Source organism: Chamaea fasciata, unplaced genomic scaffold (genome assembly GCF_029207755.1).
Source record: "Chamaea fasciata isolate MVZ Bird 193981 ecotype frontalis unplaced genomic scaffold, bChaFas1.0.hap1 SCAF_14, whole genome shotgun sequence".
In the NCBI taxonomy this organism is placed as follows: Eukaryota; Metazoa; Chordata; class Aves; order Passeriformes; family Sylviidae; genus Chamaea; species Chamaea fasciata.
The window spans coordinates 4,630,305-4,646,993 of NW_027094099.1; the positions used below are offsets into that span (position 1 = coordinate 4,630,305).

General features: G+C 46.7%; 1 protein-coding gene across 7 annotated transcripts in view; it reads left to right on the forward strand.

Moving 5' to 3' along the window:
• RORA (RAR related orphan receptor A) overlaps positions 1 to 16,689 on the forward strand; it is a 400,721-nt gene that overhangs the window by 359,492 nt on the left and 24,540 nt on the right. The window lies entirely within an intron of this gene.

Below are 16,689 nucleotides of genomic sequence, written 5' to 3' on the forward strand. Positions count from 1 at the left end.
TGTAGCAGGAACCTAACAAAAACCAGATTTTAACATAGTCACTAGTTCCTTTGAAGGGGGCAGTATTAGCAATTATGATCTAGACTAGACGTTGGTAAGAACTTACCAAATAATTATAGGCTTCCTAAAGGAGTATAGTATGAGTAATTGCAGGTTTAAAAATGTCATTATGGGGAGTAGTTTATACCGAAACTTCATGGTGCTCTTTGAAACCAGAATCTGTAACTCTCATCATGCCACAGCAAATGCTTGCCCTTCTCCGCAGAAGAACGTAGACTTGCCTTATTGTACAGAAAATGTTCTGTGGTACATTATTTAAATTAGCATATAATAGAAACCTAATTGCCCACTTGGGCCCACAGCTTTAGCTGGTGGAGATCAATGTGCTTCCACTGAAGTCAGTGTAGCAATGTTGATTTTCACCCTTGAGGATCTGGCTCAGCAGCTTGTTTCTATTCCAGGCATTGTTAAAGGAGATAGTGTGTTTAGAATATTAAACCATGGCATTGTCAGAGATAGTCAGCTCAATTTATGTGCAAGTGAAGAGAAATAAAGCAGTAAAACCATTATTTTTATCTGAGGATTTCAATTTACATTGTCGATTATTCATATTGACTGATCTGCTACAACAGGGAAATCATGAGCGTGGGGTCATCTTGTTGTGGTTTTAATTTCCTACGTCTGTAGTTATCTAATCCTCTCAGTGTGAGCAAGCATGATTAGTATTTATTTCTATTCTGTGTGCCAGTGCCCTGGGCCAGGTTCTGTGCTAAATCCAAAGTGACTCTCCTACTTAATTGGCATTAACTTGTGCTGCAGTAATATAAATAAAAACTTGTACTTTCTGTGTGAAGTACTCGCAACTCCCGAAACAGATTTCTTCTGTGTGGATATTCTCCCCCCATGTTTAGGCTTGTGATAAATCTGTACTTTTTACTCAGTTTGGAGCTTCTTCTGGTAATGTTTTCCAGATACACTTGGGGAATTTGGAAAGACGGATTTGGAAAGACTTGTTAACCACTGAGGCACTACTAGGAGTGTTGCTACAGCCGTACCCCTGGTTAAGAAATTGCTGCAGTAAGAACAACACCTGTCTCTCCAAGTACCAAAGTGAACAATAATTCTTCACTTTGTCAAATGGTTTTTGCAATCATTTGGAATGCTTGCTTAAGGAAGCTTATTTTATTTCATGAATGCTCCATTCAGGAACAGGGAAACTTTAGGGCTGAGCTGAGCCAACAGTTCTTTGTGGAGTTCATTTCCTCTCCTTTCACTTCCATTATTCTCAGAAGACCTCTGGCTGCTCCCCCACTTATCTCTGCTTCCATTTGTCCCTTGGGAGCTTTGGATAATCAAAGTTACGCTGCAAGTACTCTTCAGAGAGTACGATGGGGGAGTTGTCATTAAACGGTTTGGGTCTTTATCAAGGACAGTACAGTAACTGACTCTGTGAGCCTTTTGAATCACTACAGTGTTCAAACCTCAGCAAAATTCGGAGCTGCCTGGTGTTCGTTACTGTCTGTTTTCGGATGAGTGCAGAACGCAAGCATAGGAAGAAACATCAGCAGGAATGATGGGTAAAGACTGTTTTGGAAGGGTTTGAGAGATTGTGTTCATCACTTGGTAAGTTATTGGATGGCTTCATTCAGCTCTGGTTGCCAGCTGGTTTTGTTGTCCTGACTAAGATGAAGCTCAGCTCGTGAACTGGTTTGAATTGTCTTTGGGTGAAATGATCGCAGTAACACAGGTGCTGTTTCTGTTTTTTTCTCCAAACTTTTATCAAGCCTCCTTTTTCTGGGGGGAACACAAATTGACGTTCACTATTTGCCAGCATCTACCTTTTTGAGTGATTTGGCCTTTAGAATATAGTATTAGCCACGTGAAGCAAGTTGGAGTTTTCATTTTAATCTACCAAAAGCGCTTAGCAACACTTGAATCAGCAATCTTCTTCTGTGTTCTCCTGTTCATATTTGTATTTTGCCCAGTTCTGTGGGTCATAGGATTGTGTTCTCCTTTTTGAACTGTCAGACTTGTTTGAAAAAGGTATCAGTGTTTGGGGCAATTATTTTGGTGGCCATTCTGCAATTTTGTGAATTTTATAAACAAAAGTACTAAGGCATTCATATAGTAGTTGATGGTAAGTTCCATCAAGCTCCTTTGTTTTCACTAGTGGGTTTTCCAGGTTTTTTGTGGGCTTTTTTCCCTTGGAAAACATGGAGCACATGTGACCAGAGACTTACATAACACAAGATGTCTTGTGTTGAGGTAAGGAAATCATCTTTGAGCTAGATATCTGAGACCAGCATTGTGTTATTTCCATTGCAAAGATAACAGACATTAAAATTCTAGAGTCTGGTGGCCAAATGGCACAGCACCAAAGAGGATAGATTTTCTTTTCCTCGAGTGGTAAATCGTGTTAGATAATTCATGATGCAAACTGCTGTTATTTTGAGAGTATGTGAGCCTCTGATGGCAGAGCAGATTTCCTTACCTCTCTAGGTTAGAGGAAAAGCTGAACAAACTTCGAGAACTGCAGAAAATGGCAGTAGCTTTGCTGCAGCAGATCAGCCGATGCTTCTTTGCTTGGATCACTTTACTCCCCAGAGTGGTCGGAGTGGTGCAGCTCTTAACGTGCTCTGCTTTTTGCCTTTTTGTGAGGAAGAAGCGGGATGGCAAAGATAATGGGAGAAGGCAGTGGAGCATTCATGGCAATAATTTCTAAGAGCTGGAGATAAATAAGCAGGCAGAGTTGACGACTTATCTGGGTGGGGGTATTAGCATTTTGAATACCCTCTGCACAGATGCACTTATCACTTAATTGCCTTTACACTAGAAAAGCACTTTGTAGCTGCGAAGAAAACTTCTGCACGTAGTCCACCTTAGTTCTCTTCTGCTGTAGCAGACACTCGGGCTGCTCGACTGCGGGCAGGGAGCGGCCGGTCTGGGATGTGCCCTCGGGAGCTGGGCTGTGGGGTCAGCACTGCCCTGAGGGCCGCACCCCGGCTGCCGGGGAGAGACCGTGTGCTCCGGGGCTCACTGCCGGGGAGAGACCCTGTGCTCCGGGGCTCACTGCCGGGGAGAGACCCTGTGCTCCGGGGCTCACTGCTGGGGAGAGACCGTGTGCTCCGGGGCTCACTGCCGGGGAGAGACCCTGTGCTCCGGGGCTCACTGCCGGGGAGAGACCCTGTGCTCCGGGGCTCACTGCTGGGGAGAGACCGTGTGCTCCGGGGCTCACTGCCGGGGAGAGACCCTGTGCTCCGGGGCTCACTGCCGGGGAGAGACCCTGTGCTCCGGGGCTCACTGCTGGGGAGAGACCGTGTGCTCCGGGGCTCACTGCCGGGGAGAGACCCTGTGCTCCGGGGCTCACTGCCGGGGAGAGACCCTGTGCTCCGGGGCTCACTGCTCGGGCCAGCGCTCCCCCTCTGGCCCTTCGGTCCCGGGGTTGCGCTGAGGGACGGACCCCCGGCCGTGTTCTCCGGGGCTCATTGCAGGGGCGAGGCCGTGTTCTCCGGGGCTCACTGCTCGGGCCGGCGCTCTCCCCTCTGGCCCCTGGGTCCCGGGGTTGCGCTGAGGGACGGACCCCCGGCCGTGCTCTCCGCGGCTCACTGCTCGGGCCGGCGCTCTCCCCTCTGACCCTTCGGTCCCGGGGTTGCGCTGAGGGACGGACCCCCGGCCGTGCTCTCCGGGGCTCACTGCTCGGGCCAGCGCTCTCCCCTCTGACCCTTCGGTCCCGGGGTTGCGCTGAGGGACGGACCCCCGGCCGTGCTCTCCGGGGCTCATTGCAGGGGCGAGGCCGTGTTCTCCGGGGCTCACTGCTCAGGCCGGCGCTCTCCCCTCTGACCCTTCGGTCCCGGGGTTGCGCTGAGGGACGGACCCCCGGCCGTGCTCTCCGGGGCTCACTGCTCGGGCCGGCGCTCTCCCCACGGGCTGAGCTCTGCAGCAGGCGCACTCACTGCCCTCCGCCTGAAGCCACAGCAGCTGGTGCTGGCTGTGTCTGCCGTTCCGGCCGGTGTGAGAGCTGGGGCAGCCTGGGCGTCCCCTCCCGTGCGTTTTGAAGGCAGCAGGCGGCTCAGCCCGCGGGGGCCGCCCGGCCGCAGCGGCGGCGCCGAGCCCTTCTCTGCGGCGCTCGGCCTCCCCGGGCAGCGCTGCCGCCTTCGCCTGGCCCCTTCTCTGCCGCGAGGGACAGATGTGGCAACCAGGAGAAGACAGCTTGTTTGTTTTGTTTCTAACCTGTGCAGAAACAAAGAAGGTCGTTTGGAATTTTAAGGGAATTTTGTGGGAAAGCCGTTGATGGTAGGGCGATTAGAGGGGCTGCGGTCAGGTGTGTGCCGTGCTCTGCGGAGAGCAGGCCGGTCTCCTGCAGGTACTGCCTGTGTTATCGCAGCCAGGCACTTCCCACCGAGTCCTTTAACAGACCGACGTGGGTGTTCGGTGCCTGAGCACCTTCGTTTGCTCACCCGGGTCTGCTGAGGATTGTCAGAGTTGCACAGACAACATCAGCAACACCCTCAGTTCCGTGGGGCCTTTTTCTGTGGAATAGTTACTTAGTTTGCTTGTAGTCATTATTTTAAATTTTGCCATCTAAGCATGTTAAGGTTTTATTGGTATTATTCCTTCAACAGCAATATTGGTTACTCCAGGCATTGTTTAAAAGCTTAATTTTTTTTTTTTTTTTGGCAATTCTTAAAGAGAGATTTGGCTTAGAGCAAAATCAGTAAGGGGAAAAGAATTAGGAAATCAAACCCTTTCCCTTTTCGAACCTCTCGCTTTTCCAGCCTCAAATAAGTACGTGAAAGGAGTTTAACAACTTTAAATTGGATTTTGGAATGTCAGATGACTCTAATAGCCTTTGTACACAAATAACAACAGAAGAGCTGATTATTGTTTCTGGGCTCTGCGATGCACTTATGTAATCATTAATCTTGGCACTTCTTTATCTGCAGCAGATTAGGAGGCCACTGTCGTTTTGAAGACTGCCATTAAGTAGACTTTGTTAGTGTTTAAATATGCGAAGCTTAACTTTAAGCTTCCTTAATGTATGCGGTGGAGGTATCCTGTGCCTTGAATAGAGCTGCTGGAGTAAGTTTCAGTCACATATCTGCTGCCACGGTCTGACCTCAGACGTGGGTTTATGTACAGTGTTTGTTAATCAGCCTCTGAAGACACTTTGAAAGCTTTTTAAGCGTAAAGCATTAATATATCTGTTTGGAACAGCAAGCAAACTTGCTTTATCTACTACCTTTCAGTTGGTTTAATCATCAAGAGGCAGGAAATTAAATGCTATGAAATGAGAAGGCAGAAAGGGTTTTAATGAAGGTTGTAGCACCTAATCTGATTGTGGCAAAGGAAGAGCTTCTGCTAGACCTTTTCTTTCCACAAGCTTGTAATTTTCTAAACCGTTTTTGTGGGCAGCTACATTTTTTTCTTTCATGATCCTTGTCATGAAATGAAGATGGTTTTCAAACACTGAGTGTATCATATATAGACATCATAGGGTACAAAGAGGCTCAGAAACAGAGCGAAGTCCAGGGAGATAGTGTGAGCATGGTTGGTGGGGGACTTCACTGTGATGTATGGTTTGAAGAAAATGTGTGGGAATAAAGCTTTCGCTGTGACAGAAACGCTTTTGAAGCTGTTTGATATACTGATGGTGCATTTATTTTATTGTAAGCCAGAGCCCGTAAGATTTCCAGTGACAGTATCTTGTGTGTTCTCCTTGGTGCAGTTCTTGGGGATGGGCCATAGTGTTTTTCTTCCTGTGCCCTTTTCTAGGAGAACATCTGAGGAATCCTCCTGATCCCACATCTAGGCTAATGTTGCTCCCTCTGAGGTGGGGCAGGGGCTGAGTGAGGAGAGAAAAACAAGGGTATTTGTTCAGCAGAGGTTTGACCTTCTGTCATTAAAAAGGCCATGAGCTCGCTCTAATGTCTGTATTTGCTGGTGTCTTAATATGTATCAGGAAACATTTATCCAACCACTGCTTGGTTTTGAATTTCAGTAATATTGTCTTTGAAATGGAGGAAACACGGGTATAGTTAATCTGTTCTGTGCTCCCCCTTCAAAACCTAGAGGAGCAGTCGAGGACGTGGCTGCTTCTGGTGTCCCTCAGTTTCAGTCGTGCTCTGATGGCCTCTGCAGAGGATTCACAAAGAGGAGCTGTGACAAAACCACACACATACACTGGAAATAATGATAGTGGAAAACTGCTTTGTATTACAAACAAGTGACCCTGTGTCAGGCTAGAAAGATGCAGAACATGGACTTCAGGATTTGAGGGAATCTGATTGTGATTTGCTTGCAATAGCAATAAATCACAGATGGAGCTGAAGAATTCACACTCGGTGTTGGCTGCTGGGTGATGAATCCAGGAGGGAGGTGTTGGAGGGAGTTAATAAATGAGTGAGTGCAGCTAAAAGGCTTTTTACTGTTTAGACTTCTGGAGTTGGTTTTGGTTGTTATTGTTCATCTCTCAGATGAATCATCCGAAAATGAAAATTTAAACTAGACATTTAGAGTGCACCTTTGTGAGAAACTAATGATTCTACTTGGCATACAGCATCAAAGGAAGCCGTTTTAATGACATCAAATTCATGTACAGCCAAAAAGAAAATATCTTAAAAATGCAGATGTAGTCACATCAGAATGATGGAGTTTCTAGTCTGGGTGAAATACTTTTCTTTTCCCTGCAACTTTTTATTCTAGAATTAAATTCAGGTTTTGAGTGGTTTTTCATCAAAGTGCAGCTCTCTTGTAGGGATGTGGTTTCTGCACCAGCCATGTTTGTCTGGTTTTAACTAAATTGTGCAGAGTCCCAGTTCTCCATGCACAGTGACAGGTCATGCAGACTCTGTAGAGGCCAAACCCTTTATAAAATCCCTGCAGCCTGGCAAAACAGCAGGACAAGGCTGAATCATGGCAAACGCTGTGAAAGGACACTTGGGGTTCCCACTGCTTTGTCACCTCTTCTGCGTGAGCTCCATATTCCCCTTTCCAAAGAGGCCGTGCTCTCTTTGAGGAGTGAGCTGTGAAAGTGGAACTTGACTTGGCCAAGTGGAAAGTACCAAGAAGAACATTGTGGGCCCTGGGGATGGGTTGCTAATCAGAGACAGCCTTCTAAGGAGTCCTGCCAGGAATTGTTAATGCTTGGTCTGAAAGCTTGGTGCGCGTTTGTACAAGTGATGGGGCTGCAGTGGTGCCTGCCCACAGTCCGTTGGTGCTGTTAGGGTCATGGCAGCTCCCTCCGGTTCTGGGCCTATCACCTTGCTAAGGAGTGTAGAAATTGTGAATAATTTTGACACTGTGTTGCAAATGATTGCTTTTTCTCAGGTCTGTGTGGTTGGTTGGGTTTTGTTGTTTCCTTGTTGATTTTTTATCAGGTACCTGTGCCTGAGGTCTGGTCTTTTCTGGCAGGCAGCTTAATGAGATCACTGAACTGAGATGCAATTTTGCAAATGGATAGCACAAGTGTGTGTAGCTTCCTAACAAATCCAGTTATGGAGCTTTCATGTTGTATAAAAGGAGGCCAGAGACTTCACCTCTGTTCTAAAAGACCCTTTGGTAACGAACGCTGCTGTAATTCAGGTGCCAGCTGAGTGCCCCTTGTGCTCCTGCACAGGGAAACTCTCCACTTGGAAATGGGGGCCAGAATGATTGCCTTCCCTGAACGGGGCATTCCAGGCTGCTGGCAGCCTGGGAAAAGTAGCTAGGGAAAGGTTGTTGAGCTGTGATAGCGGTGTTGTAGCTGAAGTGCTGCTTAACACTGCTGAGTGGTTGATGAGTTAGTTCTTCTTTGTTTTCCTATGACAAGCGAATAAACAGAAATGCCAGATTTTCCCCTAAGCCAGTGCAGTTACTTAGGGAAAAGAAGGTGGGAGGACAGTGTTGGAGTTAACAAATTCCAGTCTTTGGAAGACCAGGTCCAACATTTGAGAGTATGCAATTACATCAAATTGTAATTGTAGGAAATTACATTAAATGGGGGCTCTGTGCACTAATCTGTGAAGAAAATATTGGGGTAATTTGAACTTTTCAGTGTAAAATGCTACATTTCTTCAAGACTTTCTTTATCTAAGTCAAGTCTTTATTAATTTCTTCCAGAGATTTAGGAAATGGGGCAGAAATACAAATACATTTAAGCTTTTCAGTACAGGTTTCTTTTTGAAGGAAAGGGGGAGAATTCATTTAGGATTGTCCAGCTAACTCCTGCAGACAAATTTATCCTCTTCTCCTAAAGATTTCACTTCTTGTTTTCCTCTCCATTAGTGGTAGATAATGAAAGACCAGCATACAGACACCAGGAAGGAGAGGTTGGTGTAGATTTGCTTTTCCCGGTGCCAGAGAGCAGTAAGTGGCAAAGACTACAAGAAGCCTCAGTGTGACTGAGCGTTCAAGGCCGCTTTGACTCCCTCGAGGTGCCCACATGTGCTGGCCCCAGCTCCATTCTCGGTGTTCCTTTCATTTGACAGACCATGTGCGCTGGCTGGTTTGGGCAGCACAGTGCTACAGGTTGGGTCACGGCAGAACTGTGCTCGTGCCCTGCTGCGGGTTTGTCTTGACAAATGCTCCGGGTTAGTAATCATCTGTGGGAAGAAATGAAGAATGTCAAAGCATGAGTGAACTCTTTAGAATCCTGTAAAAACAAACACGATGGATTCACGCAAACCCCAGCTTGCTGCTTACTGGACATATGCAGTAGCAAATTAGAGCAGCAGAAGTCAGTGCTGGCAGTCCCTGTGGTAATAGCTCACACCTATATTGCTCCTAAAACTTGTATTTTGTGTCATTTTATCAAGAGAGATGTTTTGTAGGTGTCATGAGACCTGTGAGCTTTGTTTCTGAAAGTGAAAAAGTAATGTAAGAGAAGACCACCAGCACTGCTCTCGTACAGCTCTGAAGCAGCTTCTCTCTCAGCAATGCAGAATGCTGCACATTTGTGGGGCTGGAGCTCTGCTCACTGGGATCATAAGACCATAACCCAAGATCTGGCAGTAAGTACCAGTCATCTGAGGTAGCTGGAGGTAAAGGATGATTATGGTGCTTACACAGATGGATGTAGTGAAACACCAGCTAGCATTCCCATGCTCACAGCATAACAGCACTAATGAGAGTGCAGTCTCTGTAGCACCTCGTTCTTGACATGCAGTTCAGAGCTTGCATTAAAACCATGCTCTATTTTGTTAGAGAAGCACATGATTTCAGCGTCACTGTGTCTTCTTTTCTTACGAAAAGCTTTTTCTGAATTGCTTTATTTAACAAGAATTCCGTTTAGCCTGGTGAAATTAATTAAACCCCAAGCTGCGTTCATCGTAGCCAGTATAACTCCTGTTAATTTTCAACCAGAGAAGAAGAGGAAAATGAAATAATTGTTTATTCATAAGCACCTGAGCCACCAAAAAAGTGAGAAGCCAAAACGTGGCAGAAACAAACTGGTGTTTTATGAAATTTGGAAGTCTGTTCTGACCATGTGGAAATCCCTAATATTCAAAGTTTGGTTGCTATGTGTTGTTACTGTGTCCCTCTGTTGTGCCTGGTGAGGGACAAAAGGAGATCCCCCAGAAGAAGTTGTTGCAGTTGTACATCTCTTGGTGTGTATTTCTGCCGTCTTCATTATTTGTGTGTAAGTTCATGAGAGAAGTAACAAAGCTGGAGCTCAGGGAACTCCATAGGTTTCACGGAGTGGGACGCTGTTAATTGCCTGCCCTGGATGTACCAAGGGATTGACTGTGCCAAGAACTGCTGCTCTGTGCTCCTGGACGACAGGACACCCATGGATGTGGCAGGCCTGGCTGTTTTGGTTGAGCCCAGGCTTGGACTTGAGCGGTTTGATGCTCCAGTTTGGTCCGTGGTGTGGTTTAATAATGTGGCCAGAGTCCCAAGCTGCCGTTGTCTCTACCTGTCATTCCTTCAACAAGGAAAATCAAATCATCTCGCTTTCAGGTGCATTCATTGCTCAGCCAGGAAAGAGTGGGAATATTTCTGCATGGATAAAGACAAGACAGAGATATACGGAAGGAAATTAGAATCCTGTAGAATTCTAATGAACGAGAGAGAGCAAACATCATCTCTCTGAATTCCTCTAGAAACCCTAGATCAGTTTTTAGCTTGAGTTCCTGAACACTTGCAGAAGTCCCTCGATTGTTTGTGTTGGGACATCATTTTGATTTTTCTTTATAGGAATTCAGAGTATTATGGTGATATTATATTCAGGGTTTACAGCAGTTTTCTATTTGATTCTAACATCAAAAATGGAGACCTCACCACGACAACTTCACTGAAACAGCTCTGCCTTTTAGAAAACCCAAACTAGTCTCCATCTTGCCTTCTTTCATTAGACATTCAGGTGTCTTTGGTGAAGCCAGTGCTTTATGAATTAGCAAAGCTTTAGTTCTTTAAATTAAAATATGTGTCAGTAAAATTTTGTGGGGTGTAAAGGGAAACAGTAACCATAAAAATCAGTGATCGTGGCATGGAAATACGAGCTCTTACTGCACTATGTGCCCAAATCAAACAGCTGTTGAAGGAATTTACATTGATTCCTCAAAGTTAGTCTCGCCAGCCCCAGAAGTGCTCAGGTGGTGCCATGCTATTTATCCTGTATGTCCTTTAATATGAATGTTTCCAGCGTTTGGGAGTGCTGAGCACTGTCAGTGACCTGCTGAAGGATCCAGCTGCGCCCAGGCCCACAGAGCTCTCCTTGGCATTGCAGCATCTCTGCCTTGTGTGTTTGAGGTGTTGCTCGTACTTTACTTTTAATTATTACTTTGGTGGCCATGTTCGTTTCTACTCCACCCATCACACCCACAGACTTCAAAGGATTTGTACCAGTATAACCTCAGTATTTATTTTATTACCAGCGTGATTTCCTAAGGAAACAAGGCTTGGAAAGGTTGGTTGTGTTTGTCTGGTTTTCTGCCCATCACCCCAACCCTTTCCATTTCCCAAACATTTCAGCCAAGCTTGAGAGCATCAGCAGTTCCAGAGATGCGAAAATTGAAAATCTGAGCAAGTTCCCCGTCGGATACCCCCCGAGGGACAACGTGCAGCCAAGCTCAGCTGTAGGGAGGAGAATCTGTAACAGAGAGGAAGGTGCGAAGAATCTCCCATGTGTTGGGGAGGCTTCTGCTGGAATTTCAACCTTAGCGGACCCCAGAAAAATGCAACCATGAGACACCAATCCCTTTTGTCAGTTCTTCTCTGGAGCTATTTGTTGCCAGGTCTGTCGCTGCGGTCTCCGGCGGGGCCTGCTCAGAGTGTCTTTATGGTGGCGATTGTGAATGGCATAAACACACCTTCAGACGAGGAGTGGGCAGGGTGTCGGTCAGACCCTTCCTGCGTGCCCTGAAATCGCCTCGGATGCCCCGCAAGCGGCCGCCACGCCCGGAGGCGCACGGGGTCTCGGCGTCGCGGGGTGTGCGAGTGGCGGGTGGCGCCCAGTGCCCGGCTGGGCTGGGCAGGGCTGTGCTGCCCCCAGTGCTCGGCTCGCTGGAACTGCAGCGTTCGGGAGCTGCAGGTGTTCGAGGCGAGTAATTTGCAGCCAGCTCAAATTACTTAGGGTACATGACAGAGCAAATTATTTAGGTAATGAAGCTGAAAATGCAGGAAGATTAGAATATTATATAGTAAAATCATTCCGTGTTAATTCAGTTTGTGATCAGATATCATGTTGCTTTAAATACCACATTACATGCAGTACCCTTGTTTGAGCCAATGAATATGTATGAATGTGTCACTGAATATGTATGCTCCTAATTTAATCAATATACTTACAAACAGCACTAGCAGGGATGTCTGGCACAAACTGCATCCCTCTAGAAGCAGGTTGGCCCGATTTGTATGTGTATCAGGTTCGTGTCAGAGCCCTTCTGAATTAACCGCGCAGTCGCACGCGCCCCGAGAGGCTGGGCACAGGTGAGCCCGGGGAAGGGGCTCAGAGGGAGCTGCAGCCAGGAAAGGGATTGCTCCTTAAGCAGCGCCCTGAGCCCCAGGAGGTGCCAGCTGTGGTCCTGCCTGCTGTCTGCAGCCTGGGGGCAGCTCCTCAGCTCGGCTGGCGGCTCTGGTCGGCTGGGAATACTTTCCCTGCAAAGCCGTGCACGTGAGAAGGATGCACAGTGCCCACAGAGGCTCTAAGGAGGAGAGGCTGGTGGGGCAGACTCAGCAGTCTGTGCTTAAGCCCATCCATACTGCGTGGAAAAGTGTGTACCGGGAGTTTCTGGGCATTGCCGCCTTGGGAGCTCCTCAGAAGTGCTCGTGTCTCAGTGGTGCCAGCAAACTGCAGCCGGGACCCCGTGTACCCTGGGAGAAGGGAGCACCTCCTGCACAGTTTTCCTTTCCAGAAAATGCTGATTTCTTAAATTCAGAAATAGTAAGACACAGTAGGATTTACCTGTCTTTCACCTTCTAAAGTTAGGCTTGTAATTAAAATATCATTAAATTCCTTCACTGCTGAGTGAAGAGGAGGCCTCTGCACTCGGATTCGTGTTGCTTGTTAGGAATAAGGTGAATCATACGCCCTTTTTCCTTCTTGCTTTCTGCTTCTCCCTTCCTTTCCTCTCTTCCTGCCTCCACTCTAGAGCAGACAAGACAACTTCATTAATTACCCATCTTTCTAGATCACTCAGGTCAGTGGGGTAGATCTCCCCTAAAAGGCAGACATGGGACCAAAGAAGAGCTCTTCCCAGCTTGTCACATCTGAGGTTTCCTACCTATTGTGAATTGGGGAAAAAATGTTATTTGTGTGCATGTACAATTTTAAAATAACAGTGTGAAAGCAGAAGGAGGAAAGGAAAAATCCTTTTTCTACCCCAAGACAATTAATTCACTAGGAACAAGCATTCTGTTCACCAACATTATTGGGAAGGGAAAAACTTGTCTTTGGGAAACAATTTTTTTCTTTTAAAAAGTGTGTTCTTCAAGGTGAACGGGTAACACACTTTGCTGTGCTGAGGCTCAGTGTGTTTCTTTCCAAGGGACAGAACTGGGGAGAAAAGTGACCTGTGCTTTGCTTGGCTGTGCAGGCTCTTGCCCTGGTCTGAGTCTGCCCCATGAGTTAGAAGGAGAGAAGTCAGAGAATATGATGGGCTTGGACAGTGCGTTCCCTCCCTCACAGATATAGAATTAGATTTTCTTACTTTTCTACTGCACAAACTGGACAAGGAATAAAGCAGCATTTCATGATGTGGGAATTAATAAAAAGGGAGAGGCTGTCTATGGGGTTTGGCTGGGGGAGGGAGCTTGCAAAAGGCAGGCAAACCCAGTGAAACTGTTCCAGGTTTGGGGAACAAACTCGCCTGGAGCAGGAGGGAATAAGCCATAATCTCCTGTTCCAGGTGCCAGCAGAAGATGTCATTGAGTGCTCTCAGTGGCTGCTGCTGGCATGTTCCCTAGGAATTAGGTGGAGGCAGTGGTGTTATTTAAGCATACCAGAGCTGCCTCAGACAGTTGCCATGTGAAGACACAGTGGATGGAGGAAGAATAAATGTTCAGGGGGAAAACACTGGCTTTTTTTCTTTTTTTTTTTTTTTTTCCCCTGCAATACTTGGGCTCAAGTTCCTGTTCAGTCTGATTTTGAGCAGATCAAGGCCCACACTCCTTTTTCTGGAAGCTCATCTGACATCCCAGCAGGAGGACAGTTACCCGGCAGTCTGGTGACAGGAACAGCTCCAAGTGAAGGCACATGAACTGAGGGGTGTTGGTGGATGGCAGAGGCTCTTGGCTGTGGAGATGAGCTTCTTTGACATCAGCTTGTAGGGGTTGCTGCCTCCAGCCCCCTTGGAAGGTCCTTTCACTCTCCCAGGAGCCCTTTCTGTAGCAGCTTGTTTGGTGGTGGGTGCTTGAGCTTCCATTTGTCGCTCTTGGTGGTTTGTTTGGGCTTTTATTCCTCCTCTTTGCTGCCTTTGGCAGAGGACAGCCTCGGTAGGATTGTGGAGCACTGTTATTTCAGGGTGTGAAAGAGTCTTAGCCCTTTAATCTGGGAGTACAAACTGCATCTGTCACCTGGGTATCTGTGGCGGTTCCTAAGCAACCGCAAGAGTTTATTTTTTTTCTGCAGTTCATATTTAAGAAATAATTTGCTCATGCATGAACCAGCCTGAATCAGCCTGAGCACCACCCCAGGAGACAGAAATTGTAAACTGTAATTTAGGCTAATTCTAGTCTAAAGCATGAATTAGAGTATTTTATGTAATCTTGAAAAATATACCATATAAATAAATGTAAGCAGAGAACAGGTACAATTAATTTGAGCACAGTAGGAAGCTTTAAGTAACTCTGGGAATGTGAGAAACCAAGTCGGAACATATTCTTGACATGTAAAAATATTTCCCACCTGCCTTGTTTGCATAAGAACAAGGTTTTAGCAAGTACATATTTGCATGTCAAAGTTAAAAGTGGGGAAAATATTTTCACCCTTGTAAGAAAAAACGCATAATCTTGGCACAGGCAATTTGCATTTAGTAAGTTTAAAGTGTCTTAAGTCCTTTCATGCTGTATGGGGAGTGTATGAACGTGCGACAGGGGTTCCATTTCAATGAGTTGATTTGCAAAGGCACCACGTGGAGCAGTAATTGATCTGATCTCTCTGTGCATTAATTTGTACTACAATTGGTTGTGGCGGTCCCCAGCGACTTGTGCTCCTGAGATTCAGCCCATTGTCCTGCATCTCAGAGGGCAGCGGTAACTTGGAGTTTTAAATGCTGTCTGCCTAATTGAAAGTAAGTACCTTGAAGATGTAAATTTGAGGAAATCGGGAATTCTAAAACGATACCTGATTTGGTGCCGGCACTCATAAAAATGATGTTGGGCAAATGCTGGCACAGCTGGAGCCTGTGAATCTGTGGACATTCTCTTACACCAGTAAAGCACCCTGGAAAATGCATTTGGGACTAATTATGGCACCTTTTAGACTATTACTAACCTAGCTTTAGGCTATCACTTTGAAGGCATGTTACATTCCTTCAGAAATGTTCTGCAAACGTCCTGTTGCTTAAGAAATAGGGATTGCATAGACAGGCTTCATGGGTGATTTAACTAACGTGCTGGAGATTGTAGATAAACTCGATCCAATTATATCATACCTATTCAAAATAAGGCAGTAATTATGTATATAAAAGTGAAATGTAAAAAATACATTGCCACGTCGCTGTGGAGATAAGCCTTGTCACTACCCTGTCCAAGGAGCTGCAGAAGGCTGCTGATTCACTGCAGCAGAGGAGAAAAATAATCATTTGTTGAGAAGGCACAACTGGGATTTGGTAGAGCTATTCTGGAATTTGCCCACAGGATTGCTCTCTGAGTCTGAACTGCACATGATTCAAATTCTGAGTTTCTGTGAATTTCAACCTGTTCTCCAATTTGTTGATGTGGAGGGGGGTTATGCCACCCTTTCTGCTACGAGCTCATGAACATAATGAGGCTCCAGTAATAATTCATGTCGCACATTAATGAAACAGCACACGCATTATTTTCCCCTTTTATTAGTTCGCTTCCTGCTCCATTGTGTTTAATGCATTAGCTGAAAGCAAAGTGAAATTAAACCCATTTTCGGGGAAGAAGTATTTCCTTCCTCAAGTGTCCTAACCAGACCTCTTAATTTCAGCCCGCTATTTTATCGCTGCAGGGATGGTGGTGTTTGAAGGTCAAGGATGCCACGCTCCTTGTGTGATGGAAGCAGATACAAGTGGTGTCCTGCTGTCTGGGACTGCTTGGAGGGCTGCTGACACAAAACTGCCTGGCAGAGCCCTGTAGTCTGTAGCTGCTGGGCGCTGCCTTCGCCAGCAGAGGATTTGAGCTGCCCTCGCGTTCCTGGCAGCAAATGGGTCCCATTTGGGTGCTGCTCAGCTGCCCCATTCTGCACTGGATGTCACCTATTTTGAAGGGATATTTTAGCACAGTCGGTGCGGTGCTATGAGTCTTCTGGGCTTCTCCTTTATAATTATCGTACGCTTTGGGCCGGATCCTGAGCTGTGTCTTGCTACAATGAAATGGAGCGCACAGTAGCGCTGCAAGATGATTCTCGGTTAATAATGAGCAGCCAGTTAGGGATTCAATGACATGCAAAATGCAATGGCTTTAGAGTGGGCATGACTCTCTGAGAACGGAGTACAACTGAAGTTAAGCTAATGCGTTGTAAGACAGTAGTATTAGGTGTGATTTTGTGTGTTGTCACAGAGTGGAAAGCCGTAAATTGGATGAAAGAGGAGCTCCGTTAAACAGTCGGGCAGCTTGTGAATGGGTTTGAGCTCCTCAAGGAGCCGAACAGCGCTTGTTAATGTGTCACAGTTACAGACACAGCAAGAGTTGCGCTTGTACCGTTCCAACTAAGCCTCTTCCAGAAACCTGATGCAGCTTCATCCTAACACAGTGTAGCAGAGCGAGGGCTTTCCTGAGGTTTCAGTCACCTCCCGGTGCGTGTGGCCTGTGTTTGTGAGCGCCGCCAGGCAGTGTGAAACGTGCCCTGCTGGTGTTGGGTCACTAACGCGCTGCCTGTGCATGCTCTGGCCAAACTTGCCAGCGAAGCAGCGGCAGCCGTGGGCTCCCGAAGCAGCTGGGAGAGATCCCTGGGCACGGAGTCCCTTCCTGGACCCGTGTGTTCACATGGGAAGGTGCGTGATTGACAGATGGTCACACACCAAACTGAACTCAGTAGGCGGGTTTCTGTGTATGGATTTACATTTATCAGGGCTTTCATGCCTT